Genomic DNA, 14,875 nt, shown 5'->3' with positions numbered 1-14,875 from the left:
TTTTTGTATTTTTAGTAGAGATGCTGTTTCACCATGTTGGCCAGGCTTGTCTCGAACTCCTGACCTCAAGTGATCTGCCCACCTTGGCCTCCCAAAGTGCTGGGATTACAGGTGTGAGCCACCACGCCTGGCCTGCTTAGAGGTCTTCTAACCCCAGAGAGGTTAGGATACTCCCTCAGGGCCTCACTGTTAGCAGACCCTGTCCCTGAAATTTTGTGGCCTTAAGTCAGTTTCTTCTCTGTAGGCCTTGGTTTTCTTATCTATAGACTGAGAAGGTGAGCCGGGGGCTCTCTGAGTTCTGTGATTATGTGCAATCTAGCAGCAGAGCCAGGACAGGACACCAGGACCTTTGAACTCCAGTCCACTCCCAGCTCTTCCGTGTGGCATCTCTAACAATGTGACCTTGTCACCAAGGGTCTGAAGCCTGGAATCAGAGACCTCGGTTCAAATCCAGTTGATAATAAGTAGCTGTTACTTATTAGCTTTGAGAAATTTGGCTACTATTACTCAACTTCTGAGTGCTTCCTTTATCTTTAAAATGAAAGTAATACAGTATGTATCTTATAGAATTACTTTGAAAATTACAGTAAACTTAGATAAAGCCCTCAGTACAGTACCTAGTCCTCAATAAGCATTCAATAAATGGGTTGTTTGTATTAGTGACAATCGATGTGTGGTTCGGTCACTGCACTTGTCTGGACCTTAGGTTTCCTTTCTGTAATTGGACCAGTGCTTCTCTGACTTAGCCATCCCTGAGGACTGTAGAGAAAGAGCATGTATTCTAGGGTTAGGGGCTTGGGGTGTAGCCTGTAGCAGCTTGCAGAAAGCCTGGCATTTCTTTGAACTCCTATTTATTTGTAAAATCTACTTACAGTTGGTATCCTGTACAATGATCTGAATTTTTTGGTTGTAATATAAAAATGCTTCACCCAAATCTTTGAGTAAAGTTGATGTTCTAGGGTGAGGTAGCCTCAAATATCCCAAAGGGCATACAGCCACACCCCTCTGGGCTGGAGGTGGGATTGAAAGTAGCTTCAAAGGTCCCTTCCAGCTGTGAAATTCTAGGCACCTAGAGTAAGTGAGTCTCATCCTCAAAGGACCTAAGGTTGGTACCAAAGAATTCTAAAGGAACCTGAGAAGCAGGATCCCTGTGCCCTGCCCCTGGTGAGAATGGACAGGGATGTGTGGAAGTGGAACTAGCAGAAACAGGGAGAGAGACAGCCCTCTGCAGTGAAGGGTGAAGGAGGCTGGAGGAAGAGCCGGGCTGTGTCTGGGCCTGACTGTCGGCCCTTGAGCTGATGACCCTGGCAGGGTTGGCTTGGCAGCTCTCCATCTCCCCAGGTAATTTCCAGGAAGCACTAAGCCATTGTTTCTCATCCACAGCTGGAGGCTGTCTGGGGAGGAGCCCTCATATCTCAGGAGGGCAGTGAGGGCAGGGGGTGAACTGCATGTGGAAACATAGAGCTTGTCACACTGCCAAGGCCTCCTGGCCATTCTGATGCAGCACCTAAGGCTGGGGTCTGGGCTTGTGCCCAGCCAGTGGGAGGAGAGTTGAGGGAGTCTGGAGAAGGGCAGCAAGGTTTTGGAGAGAACACAGAGATTTCTGGCCTTTGAATGGGAACAATCTCTAACTACATTCTGGGAACCTCTCTGTGCGTGGGGAAAGACTATCTGCTGATGGTGGTGTCAGCCTTGCACAAATTTGCCAGTATGCATGGTCTCTTCCTCAGGCATGAGGGATTCAAATGAAGTCACCCCGTTTGTTTAGGGCAAATGTAAGGGTTTTCCCTGGGCAAGGGATTGATGACTTAGTCAAATTCATACTCAGCAGATGTCATGACAATAAAAATCTAAGGGGATATCAATACATTTGTTACACTGGAAATTTCCTGTTGTGTAAGGTATTTGTTATAATAAGATTTAACATAGCTTTTTTTTTTTTTTTTTGGTGGGGGGATGGAGTTTCGCTCCATTGCCCAGGCTGGAGTGCAGTGGCACTGTCTCAGCCCACTGCAACCTCTGCCTCCCGGGTTCAAGAGATTCTCCTGCCTCAGCCTCCAGAGTAGCTGGGATTACAGGTGCCTGCCACCACACCCAGCTGACTTTTGTATTTTTGATAGAGAGGAGGTTTCACCTTATTAGCCAGGGTGGTCTTGAACTCCTGACCTCAGGTCATGCCCCCGCCTTGGCTTCTCAAAGTGCTGGGATTACAGGTGTGAGCCACCATGCCCAGCCATAAGATTTAACATATCTTGATAAACCCTTTCTAAGCATGTTGCCAAGTTGGATTTGAAGTTCAGAAGGAATGGATTCCAGTACTGCTTTATGAACTATATGACCTTAGGCAAGACTCACCTGGTCTTTGAGCTTCGGGTGTTCCATCCATAAAGTGGTGCTATAAAATATCTCAGTATGTTGGCCAGGCACGGTGGTTCACGCCTGTAATCCCAGCACTTTGGGAGGCCGAGGTGGGTGGATCACCTGAGGTCAGGAGTTCGAGACCAGCCTGGCCAACATGCTGAAACCCCGTCTCTACTAAAAATACAAAAAAATTAGCCAGGTGTAATGGTGCGCACCTGTAATCCCAGCTACTCAGGAGGCTAAAGCAGGAGAATCACCTGAACCCAGGATGCGGAGGTTGCATTGAGCCGAGATCACGCCATTGTACTTCAGCCTGGGTGACAAGAGCAAGACTCCATCTCAAAAAATAAATAAATAAATAAATAAATAATATCTTAGTATGTTGTGAAGTGGAAATGGGATATTGATTAGGAAAGTATTTCATCAGTTGTTAAATAAGTAGCTAAATGTTCATTTTAAGTAAAAACCCTTTTGGTAACTTTAGCTAAGCATCACCATCCTCTAGGCCCTCCACAAGCTAGTCTCAATCAATGTAATGACTATTTTTCAACATTTCTCTTGACCCATCTCTTTACCAGATGAGTTTCCTTGCTCTTATATACAAGCACCACCATCTCCCTAGATCAGCTCTATACGGAGGGCTCACCTGCTTAGATTACCATGGCCTGTTTTCTGTGCTTTACCAGCTTCAGAGATCTCAACTCAGTCTTTGAAGATACAGTGGTCCACTCTGGACCCTAGTTTCCTCATCCATAAAATAAGGGAGCGGACTACATGATTTAGGTTCTCTTTCATCGCTGACATTCTGCAATCCAGCCATTTTTCAGTGTGCAAACAGTAACCTAGAATCTGAGAAGATGAGAGCAATGCATATTGTCCAACCAACTATAAGTAATTGATTTAAAAAAGCAATTTAAAAGCATGAATTAAAAATAAAATAAAAATAAAAGCATGAATTAATAATCTATTCCTTGTGATATATAGGGCAATGTTTGTAGCAATATTTAAATGAACTAAAACATTTAAGTGAAATGTGATACCTGAGTCTTCATCATAACTGACTATTATCAAATTGTTACCATTTGTGGAGTGCTTGCTACATGCCAGACATGGTTAGAAATTACCTATTACAGTTACAATGAATTGAGTATTTTGAGTATCTACTTTCTGATAGATGCTTAAAGCTGCTGCTAATCATACTACCCTGCAGATGTACAGATGGGGAAATTGAGGTTTAGAGAAGTTAAGTAAATCACCCACGGTCATCCAGCCACTGTGTGGCGGTAGCAGGGTTCAAGTCTAGGTGTGTGTAACAACAAAGCCTGTGACGTGATGGCTCCACCCAAGTCCTCTGTCTTGCAGTCACCACTGTGCTTCCTCTTAGGTTGTAAATCTGTTGTTACTACTCTCCTAGGACTGGTGGTTACCCCAGCTGTGTTTATGATACAGCTCTGGACTTGACCCTGAATTAGGAATTGGCCCTCTCTCTCTTTAGTTGAGGCAGCCAGCCTGAGAATTGTATGGGAAAAAACCCTAGATATTTATGGGAAAAACCTCCACCTAGATTTAGCACCTTCCCTCCTCTGGCGTGTTGGAGAAACCCAGTCTCGGCTCCCTCCTCACTTCCCTCCGTGGGCACCTGCCTTCTCCTCTCAGTGCTAACCAAGGATGGAAGTAAAACTAGAAATCCTTAATACTGTTTGCCAGGCTTTGGGCTTCAGCCACGGGAGGCAGATTTTGTTGATGGATGTAATTAGAAAACTGCAAACCTGCTTCTCAAATCCCAGGTCCCAAAGGAGTTGATAAACCAGGTTGGCTCATGTCTCATTTTCCTTTGCTGTGTCACACGGGGAAGGATTTGGAATAGAAGTATCCCCAGGCCTTTCAGTAATGGAAGCTCGAGTCAACCATGGATGCACCAGAGCCAAACGAGTGATGGCAACTGCCTTTGGCCCCAGGGGGTCCAGCAGGAGCTGTGGACAGCTGGGGCTGGTGACAGTCTTCACTTGATAAGAGTCTGGGATCCTACTGGCAACCATGTCACTGCAGCCCCTCCTGTCAGCAGTGCTTCCTGCTCCCTCTCCACTTGGAAGACCTGTTCCAGCTGAATGGCTTAGGCTCACATGGAAAGGAGGACACACACAGAAGCACCTTCCTTCTTCCCTCTCCTCCAATCAGTCAGGTGTTAGTTGAGTCACAGAGCTAATGTTTTCCCAGGGGAAACAGGCCATGGGACCTGGTGCCTCCCCTAAACTGCATAGAGAGGACCAGGGGCCACATTTAGAAGCCAGGCCTGGGCAGCTTCTCTCACAGTTCACTTGTGCCCATGCCCTCAGAATTGAAGGGTCTTCCTAGCAAAGTATCCTCTGGGCTTGTCCCTTAAGATCATCCCCACAGAACCAGCTCCCTGCGGAAAGCAGAGAGGCAGTGTGTATTTCAGGCCATTTTAGACAGAAGGAATGGGATCTACAGTCTGCAGCTAGAGAACCTGCTCACAGCCTGCTCCAGGGAAGTGTGTGATCTGCAGAATCATGAGGTGCATTTGCTTCCTGCACCTTCTTTTCCCAAGTGGGCTTTCCTAGGCTTCTCACAGACCACTGTTGGAGAGGAGGGGAGGGCAGGGCAGACTCCTGCCACAGAGAGGTGACCCTTTTTACTCCCTCTCCTTTCTGGGTCTCCTCTCAGTCCTGTGACCCTACAGCACCAATAGCACACCCTACTGCCATGGGCTGCCCAAACCCACTTGCTAGCCCTCTCCCCGGCTTCCCTCCCTGCCCCCTGCAAGACTTCTGTTTCAAAATAACTCAAATTACCAAATGCTGGCAGAATTGAGGGAGTGGGAGGGAGAGGAAGAATGAAGTGATTGAAAGACAGGGAGTATATTCCATTTACCTTATGAGCAAATGATACTCCCCAACATCCTGCCCCATTAATTTTGCTGTTAATATTTGCCATTCTGCTAAGGGATTAAATGAGTTCTAAGTCACCTTAAGTACTTAGTCTAATGCCTGACAGTAAGTGCTAAGTACATGGCAACTATTATTGGTTCTCTCTTTTTCTCCTTTTTCCCCTGGGATTTTCCCTTAGCTCTTCCAGCCCCAGCTCTTCTCTGGACAGACCTCATCCAATCAGACGGCTCCACCTGGGAGCTGGCCAGAAGCAGAGGAGCTAGAATCACTGCACAGGTGTGGGTCGGGACTGACCCAGCCTGCAGAGTCTTCCTAGCCTGTGCCGCTGTCTCACAGGTGTGCCTCGAGGACCAGGTGTGCCTGCCTGATTTGCCTGCCTGGCAGGCAGCCCTGCACAGGGAGCCCCAACAGAAGTCTTTTCGGTTGGATGTAAGCTTTGCCTCCTCTCCTGGGGTCCTGCAGCAGCTCATCCCTGCCTGGGCTTGGCTCCCCCTGCTGGAACCTTTCCTACTTGCCCACATGTCTTGTGGAGAGCTGGTGGCAGTCTTAGAGAAAGGTGCACTAGGACAGGAAATGCCCAGAGAGACCCTTCAGGCCGTGTAGAGAGGACCAGAGAAGGAAGGTGGCTTTCCTGAGATCACACAGCTGGTTTGGGTGGCAGCACCACAATAAGCATGAGAGTCACTGGCTCTTCTGTGCTATCTCACCCTCCAGTGCCATCCGGATTTCTCCTGTGCCCCCTACTTTGAGCAAGGTTGCTTTTATTCTCTGAGCCTCTGACAGAAACTTTAAAATTATAAAAGCAGTAACACCATTAACGATAGCAGCCATCATAGATTCAGCTCCTATTCTGTGTGAGAGACTAGGCTGAGGTCGCTTTTTATGCACGTTGCTGACCCTCGTAACAATCTTGCAGCTAGGAGGCTATTAGCAGTAGCCGCATTGTACAGCTGAATCAACTAAGATTTTGAGAGACTGTCAATTGCCTCAAGCCACCCTCCTAGGGATTGGAAGCCATGAGCTCGGTTCTTGTTCCCTGAGTCGATTTCCTGGGCTTCAGTGAGCTAAGGGTTGTGAGGCTGCCCCTACCTGAGTACTCACACCTCATCTCATAGAGTTTAAAACACAAGGCACAGTTCTGCTTGGCAGAATGGAGTGGGGGGCATGGTATTTGAGAAGGAGACAGTGGTGGTAGGAGCTCAATAAGTATACTTGATACCCCAAACTTAATCCTGAGGGGGTGAAACCTAAGAATGAAGTGAGTGAACTTTAGGATTATAGCTGGAGTGTGCATTTCGCTAATTTAGTTATAAGCAGGGCTCTGGTTCTGGCTTTAATTTCTTTTGCATATGACTTGTATCGCAGAAAACTTCTCTCAGCCTGTTCCCATCAAATCCCAAATAAAGCAAGAATTCCAGCAGGAAGAGAACAACTCCAGGAGACCAGGCCTTGCTCCTTCACACTGTGTGTGTGGTTAGGTGTGTGGATTTGATTAGATCTGTGTGCATGTGTCTGTGTGTGTTGTTGTTGTCGTCGTCCCCTTTTAAGAAAATTTAAAAATAACTTTCTGCCAAAGATGTGGGCACCAGGGTTGTGTTGCTGAGCAGAAATGCTCCTCCCACCCGTGGTCTGCTGCTCTGCTGATGTGGCCCAGCTGATGTGGGCAGCTTGTCTGCCTGCAGAAACCCAGCCCCTCCTTTACTGTGTCTTCCAAGAGGAAAGGCCCAGGAAGCCATGGGGAGGGAGAGGCTGCCTGGTGGCTCAGGGAAGAACTCAGCTGTTGGGACAAGAGTGGGCTGGCTTTGCCTGCTTTCATGTGGGAACCCAGGGACCTGGATCCAAGTCACTCAAGGATGCCAGCAGGAAACCCTGAGATTGTACCCAGGGCAGGCTGTGATTGTGCCCATTTCACAGCTGGGAAGACTGAGAAACAAAGAGTAGAAAGGATGCAAATCAAAACCATCATGAGGTACCATCTGACATCAGTCAGGATGGCTTTTGTTTAAAAGTCCAAAATAACAGATGTTGGCAAGGCTGTGGAGAAAAAAAGAAAGACACTTATACATTGTTGGTGAGAGTGTAAATTAGTCCAGCCACTGGGGCAGTTTGGAGATTCCTCAAAGAACTAGGAGTTGAACTACCGTTAGACCCAGCAATCTCATTACTGGGCATATAGTCAAAGAAAGATAAATCATTCTATCATAAGGACACATACATCTGTATGTTCTTCACAGTGCTATTCCCAATAGCAAAGACATGGAATCAAACTAGGTGCCTATCAATGGTGGAGCAGATAAAGAAAATGTGGCACATATACACCATAGACTATTATGCAGCCATAAAAAAGAATGAAATCATGTCCTTTGCAGCAACATGGGTATAGCTGGAGGCCATTATCCTAAGCAAACTAACACAGAAACAGAAAAACAAATACCACATGTTCTCACTTGTAAGTGGAAGCTAACCATGAGGTATAGATGAACATAAAAACAGAACAATAGACACTCTAGGGATTGCTAGAGGAGGGAAAAGGGAGGGGAGCAAGGGCTGAAAAACTATCTATTGGGTACTATGCTCCCTACCTGGGTGATGGGTTTAATCATACCCCAAGCCTCAGTATCATGTAATCTACCTTTGTAATAAACCTGCACATGTACTCCCTTACTCTAGAATAAAAGTTTTTTTTAAAGGGAAAATAAAGTAAAAGTTAAAAAATAAAGAAGACCACTTTTCCCTTTCTCCTTGTGTATTTTAAGAAGGACAGAAATGAGAGTAGATGATAACAGAGAGAGTAGGGAGATAGGCTAATGTGGTGGTTCTCAAAATGTGCCCTGGATGTCCCTGAGACTCTTCCAGGGTCCCTTGAGGTCCAAGTTATTTTTGTAAGAAAACATCATTTGCTTTATTTCACTCTCATTCTCTTTCAAGCGTACAGTGGAGTTTTCTAGTAGCTGTGATGTCACAATAGATTGGATGCAAAAGCGGATATGAAAATTTAGCTGTTTTCTACTAGCCAGACATTAATTTGCAAAAAGGAGCAACTCTTCTCATTAAATTCGTTTTTGTCTTAGAAAATATATTTTTCTCTTACAATGTTATTTATGTTAGCCTACAATGGGCTTATTGATGTTTTAAAATGAATTAATATTTCCCAGTTTTAATTTCCAATACTGTAAATATTGACAGCAGTAACTCACAAACAAAAGCTCTCTGGGGGCCCTCAATAATTTTTAGAAGCATAAAGGGGCCCACCCTGAGACAAAAATGTTTGAGAACTACTGGGAAAGCAGGTAGGGGGTCTCCTAGGTGTTAAAAGAATACCAGCTCTTCAAGAATCAGATATGATTCAAGGGAAAACTTAAATTCATGTCATTGCCGATTCGGATGTCCACAGTCTGCCCCAAGGTGTGAGTTGCATAGGATGTTCCTTTGGAACTATGAAAATACCTTCTCTTGCTGGAGGAAAAGGTCTGGACAGGGCATCACCTTGCTGCCTCATTTTAGAGGAGTGCTCCAAGGATCATTCCTGAAGCTCTCCAGGGCTCTGGACCAGCGAGGCAAAGTCGTGCTCAACATGAACACAGTCTGTGGAGTCTGGGCCTCATCAGCGCAATTCCTTATGAGAAACACAGCACAGGAGTTCTCCATCCATCTGCTTGCTGGGCTTGCATCCTGCTCTAGGGATCATAAACAGGGCTTCTTCAGCTTAGGGAAGAAAGAGCTGGGTCTCAGGAGGAAATATCTTGTGATCCCTGGGTGGTAATCCCAGGCCAGATGTGCCAAGGGTTTGGAGTGGTGTTCCAGGCCAGATGTGGAATTGGGAGAGTGCCCAGCCCCTCCGAGGACTCAGCTCTCTGCTTGACAGGGTCCTCCCTTTGCTCCACACTCAGATTAGAATCTGCAGCTCTGAACAAGTAAAAATAAAAACCTGTGAGCTTCCACCCCTGGCTCCCCCAGGACTCCATTGAGAGCCTCTGCTGTGGCAGCCAGAGGTTTCAAAGGTCACCCCAGCTGGGCGGATTAGAACAACAGATCTCCCGGACCGGGTGAAGTTGGCTGCTCAGCGGAAGGCAAGTTGCAACATCTGCGAGCAGAGTCAGAACAAAAGCCCCTTAACTTTTTCGGTCTGGCCCTGGGCTCTGTGGTGCCCGGCACTCCTTCGCTCTCCATTCTTGGCTGGACCTTGGACAGGAACCTCTGCAGTACGGTGGTGGTGAAGTGTGGCTGCCTCGCATCCTGACTCATGTGAGAGCTGCTGGGGAAGAAGCTGCGGTAAGGTGTGTCCCGTTCACTGGTGTGTGGCCCTGCCCAGCTTTGCTCCGGTAAGTCATAGCAAGTCAGCCTGGCACAGCCGAGGAGCAGCGCACTCCGGAATTAGGAGTGATTAGAGAACTTGTCAGGATTTGAGTGCATTGCAGAGAGGATTAAGGTGGGAGAGGGAGCTGTCAGTGCCTGGGGCACTTGCACGTGGGTGGTTTTGCTGCCTCTGATGTGTGCTGTTGTTGGAGGTAGGGTTCACGGTAGACTGCGGAGCCTGCTTGGGAGCCCCTCCCTCTATGGAAGGTATGGTATTTCCAAGATGCCCGGCAAACTGACCAGGTGCTTCAAGACAATGATCATTTAAAATGTATACGCTTTGGGTAGGGAAGGGGATAACTGGTTTCTCTAAACTTGTTCTGTGGTATTACTTGAGCCTGATTTTTTAAACTTTTTTTCTGAGTCATTTGCCTTATAGTTGCAATCTCTTTTCGCTGTAGTTGAAAGTGTTCCTTTCTGGGTTCAAGAGACAATTTAAAGTGCTTTTGATCAAATTAAAGTCCAGTTAACTCAATGCTGCTTCAAATAGTTAATAAATTATGTTACTTGTGAAAGCCTCATTTAGAGGTGGGCGTTGGCCCAAGCATCAGGGGGTGAGGGGTGAGGGGTAAGGGGGGTAAGGGGGAGTTTCCAGCTCTTGAACCACTGCTCTTTTTGACCCTCTCCCCTGTTTTTTCTTCTTACTTCTCTGTGTTTCCCCTTTGATCTGTGTTTAGCTTGTATTGAATAGGACCCCCTAGCTGGGTGTGTTTGATTCTAGCCACTGAGCATTGCTCTGCATTAGAGAAATTATTGTAGAAATCACCCAACCTCTCTGGTTTTCTTGATTGGAATATAGTCCGCAGGCTTGACAAGGGATTAGAGAGGAACAAGGTTTGGTCTAATTTACTTTATTATTAATTTTTTTTCTGATAGAGCATTCCACATATGTCAGTAACCATTAATTGTGTGGCAGGGATCTGTTTATGCTGATGATGGCAGTGGGTGGGGCGATGGGCTGAGGGTGAGCAGAGCTGTTTGGTGTGGCTGGGCTCTGGTCCTGCCCGCATGATAGTTGAGTAACTCTCCCCCACAAAAGCACTTTGCAAGGGACTAGATATTCCCTTGCTGTATTGATTTGCCTGTTCCTTTTCTAACCTGAAGCCAGACCTCTCCTAGGGATGGATGACTCCTGTCTAATGTGCTGTTGAGATCAAGCAGGTGCCTTTTGATGAGAACATCTGGGGCCTTCAGGAGATTTCCATGGGCCTCTGATTTTAGATCAAGAGGACTTGCACAGAGGGTCCTGAGCCACTCCTACCTTCCAGGAGGATCTCACCACTCCTAGCTTCCAGCTCCCCTGAAAGCAAAGGTAGAGAAGAGTCTTGTGTCTTCAAAGCCACGCCTGACAGCAGAAGCGGGAGGCACATGCTCTGCCCCTCTTCCTCTGTACAACCCCCAACCCTCTGCCTATTGCATCTCTCATTACTGGGGATGTCAAGAAATACCTCATTTGAGATGTGGGGGCCTCCGAGAAGCCAGCAGATTTTGACTTTGTAATCAGACCTTGGTTTGGTTTTCACTTTTTAGCTGTGTGACCTTAGACAAGAGTAGTTGGCTTTCTAAGCCTCTATGTCTTCATTTGTGAAGGGGTGATCATTAGAACTGCTCTTTCTGATCGAGATGGGTGCCCAGCATGATGTCAGCACGTACACCTTGCTTATTAAATGGTGCTGCTAGTACAGACACAAAGGTGCTGCGGGAAGCTGCCCATGGGCCTCAGGCCCTCCTCCCCACCTTCCCAGGGAATTCTGCCATCTGCTTCCTGCTACTGTTTTCCAGTCATCTCACTCAGAGACCCTTGCCTGAAGATAACTGGGGCTTGTTGCTGTCTTTGGTGAAAGGGTCTATATCTATATTCAGGGTGGAGAGACGGGCATCCCTTTGGGAACTGGATGATAATGATGTTGACAGCCACTGCTATTGAATGCCTTTTATGCTATATTATGGGTGTTACATACATTCTCATTCAAACCTTCCCTTCAACTTTATGAGGCTGATATGATCATTCCATTTGACAGAGAAATAGACTGAAGCCAAGAGGGTTGGAGCACCTTGCCCAGCTCACAGCTGGAAAGTGGCCGTGTCCCCGGGTTTGTGGCAGGGTCACAAAAGTCTGATCCTCATGATACCTGTCCCCACCTTCATCCCAAGTCTCTACCCGGTCCTGGCTGCACAGTGTATCATCACTTCACCTCTGTGGCAGAGGAGGAGGGCACAGGGAGCAGTGTTTTTACTGGGGTGTGGTCCTGGGTAGCTATGTGGGATATCAGATGCCCATTCCTTCCCCAGCCCCGTGTTTCTACGGTCGCCACACAAACAACAACACACACGCCCCACTCATGTAACTGCTGCTGTATACCAAGTCTCTAGCTTGGCCCATGATAGATATTTAGTAAATATATTTTAATTGAGTGAATGAATATATCTTGATGCTTGCCATTAAAATTGTAGTATGACTGCTTTTAAATGGTTCTACAAACATATACTATATGCTATAAATGCTATAGATGCTATAAATATGGCAAAATGTTAATTGTTAAATCTAGATGATAGGTATTTGGGGTGCTCATTTTATCATTCAATTCTACTGTTCTATATGTTTGAAGTTTTCCATAATAATTTTTTAAATTTAAAATTTCTATATCATCACATTCTTATCATTATTTTCCCTGTAAATATGTACCCATAAAACCACCTGGTATTCCACTGTATTTGACCAGTTCTCACTGTTGGATTTTTTAAAATATGGTCTAGCTTCTGTCCTAAATAATGCAAATAGTGTTCTTATAAATAAATTTTGGGCTGTATCTCTGATTCTTTCCCAATAATATATTTCTAAATGTAGGATTATTGGGAAAAGACATGGAAGTATTTTTTAGAATCTTTTTACCAAATTGCTTTCCAGAAAGACTACACCAGTTTTTATTCCCCACAGAGGGTATGAGCATGCCCATCTCATCATGGTCTCACCAGCAGTATATGTTATGTTTCTTTTTAAATGTCATTTAAATGAAATGTTTTGGTTCCTTTTTAAAAAGTAGCAGCTTATTCTTAATTTGCACTCATGGATTATTGTTGGAGCCAAGAGTGTTCAGTGGTACATCCTCTGTGCATTGTTCAGGTCATATCATCCGTCCATTGATCTGTTGGGCTGCTTTCTTCTGATATGTAAAGACCTTTGTTTGGTGCAAACATTTTATTCCAGGTTATCACCCATCTTTTAATGTTGTTGATAGTATTACAGAATATTTTAATTTTATACATATGTGGTAGCGACTCTCAACTTTTCCCCTTGTTATCCCAACTTTTACTTTTCCTTTCCCATCAGCCAATTTGACTGCTTACAGGAGGCAAGAGGGCCTAGTGGTTAAGAATAGCAGCTCTGGCGCCAGGTGCTTGGGTTCAAATGCCTGTTCTGCCCCCTACTAAATGCATGAACTTGGACAAATTTCTCAATCTCACTGTGCCTCAGGTGTCTAATCCACAAAATGGGGATACCAAGATTATCTGTCTCATAGTGTTGTTGTAAGGAGCAAATGAGCTATTTATTATTTATATTTATTATTTATAAAGGGCTTGGAAGAGTTCCCCACATCTAGTAAGTGCTACACAAGTGTTTGCTTTTATTGCTACCTACTGCAGGGAACCTGTGAGTCTTACCATTCAGCAAGGAATTTTGTTTGCAAAGCTAATATCTTATCAGTGAAAGAGAAAGCTGGGTTTATCAAGCAGGGGATGTGCCCTATTACATATGAGCCTAGTCCCTTTGCTGCTTTCACTTGAACTTCAAAAGAGATATCCCCATTTTATTTTTGTTAGAGATTATTAAATTTAAACAAACTAATTACATGTCCCAGAGAGCATTGTTCATTTGTGTCAGTTTACCTGACTCACAGCATAGGACTTAAGTATGTGACCAGACAGCCAAAGAAAATGAACAGAAAAGCAAATCTAGGAATATGGCTTCTCTTCAGTTCAGCAGATGTGTGCCCCACGTCTGGGCCAGTCATCAGGGATTTTGTGGTAAGAAGTGATCATCAGCCTGGATCTGTCCCCATCTGCACTTGGAACCTGGGACAGGGACACTTAGGGTGTATTCCAGGTGGTGGCAGTTGTTGTCCAATGGCCTTGACTGGAGTCCGACCACCTAGCTCTTCTCAACTGCAACGTTTTCCCAGCCTGGTTCTTCAGATTTTTCTATGGATTTTGGAAACTCCCCCTGAAACTCCACCATCTTTCCAACAAATCCTTTCTCTGTTTACAAGAGCTGGAGTTAGCTTCTCTTGCTTTCAATCAAGAACTCAGATGTGTACTTATAATAATTCCACTTTTGGAATCATTCCTAAGGAAATCTTTAGGAATTCGGGCATAGATTTCAGCACACATAGGCTCATCACCGGGCATCATAAAAGATTTAGAAACTATCCAAATGGCCAGCAGTAGGGGGATAGTTATGTAAGTCATACATCAATATGATGGATATTTGAAAATCAAATTTCTTAAAAGCAACTTTTCCCCCTTATTTTAAGAAAAGTTGTAGGGAAAAAATAGAAAACATTATTTACATAGTCTGCTTTCAACCATGTAAGATATGTGTTTTTCTATACTGATAAAAACAAAACTGGAGGGAAATGTACCACCATTCTGTATAATAGAATTATGGATATTTTCACTTAAAAAACTTTTATTTCAGGTTCACATTTTCACATTTTAAAAGAGCTCTGGAGCCTGCCTGGGTTTAACTTCCACTTCTGCCACTCAATAGCTGTGTAGGGCCGGGCGCGGTGGCTCACGCCTGTAATCCCAGCACTTTGGGAGGCCAAGGCGGGTGGATCACGAGGTCAGGAGATCGAGACCATCCTGGCTAACACGGTGAAACCCCGTCTCTACTAAAAATACTAAAAATTAGCCGGGCGTGGTGGCGGGCGCCTGTAGTCCCAGCTACTCGGGAGGCTGAGGCAGGAGAATGGCGTGAACCCAGGAGGCGGAGCTTGCAGTGAGCCGAGATCACGCCACTGCACTCCAGCCTGGGCGACAGAGCGAGACTCCATCTCAGAAAAAAAAAAAAAAAAAAAAAATAGCTGTGTAATGGGCAAGTTATTCCACCTGTCTGACCTCAGCTTCTTTATTTGCAAAATGATGACTATACATACTTCATGGGGTTGTTCTGAGGATTAAAACAAATGAGATAATATATAAAGTGCTTGATACAGTGCCTGGAATGAATGTATTCTCAATAAATGATA

The 14,875-nt window shown here is 45.3% G+C and overlaps 1 protein-coding gene across 5 annotated transcripts in view; it reads left to right on the top strand.

Annotated features, from left to right (window-relative positions):
* MYLK (myosin light chain kinase) overlaps positions 1-14,875 on the top strand; it is a 278,820-nt gene that overhangs the window by 81,164 nt on the left and 182,781 nt on the right. Inside the window, exon 1 of one of the 5 annotated variants that reach the window (XM_063704113.1) lies at positions 9,413-9,547. The exons of the other annotated variants lie outside the window; for them this stretch is intronic. The gene's annotated coding sequence lies outside the window, so the exon portion shown is untranslated. Of the gene's footprint in view, positions 1-9,412; positions 9,548-14,875 lie in introns of those variants that run through there. 5 annotated transcript variants of the gene reach the window in all.

Source organism: Gorilla gorilla, chromosome 2 (genome assembly GCF_029281585.2).
Source record: "Gorilla gorilla gorilla isolate KB3781 chromosome 2, NHGRI_mGorGor1-v2.1_pri, whole genome shotgun sequence".
NCBI lineage: Eukaryota > Metazoa > Chordata > Mammalia > Primates > Hominidae > Gorilla > Gorilla gorilla.
The sequence above is the reverse complement of the archived record's forward strand: the minus strand, read 5'-3'. Positions and strand labels throughout refer to the sequence as shown.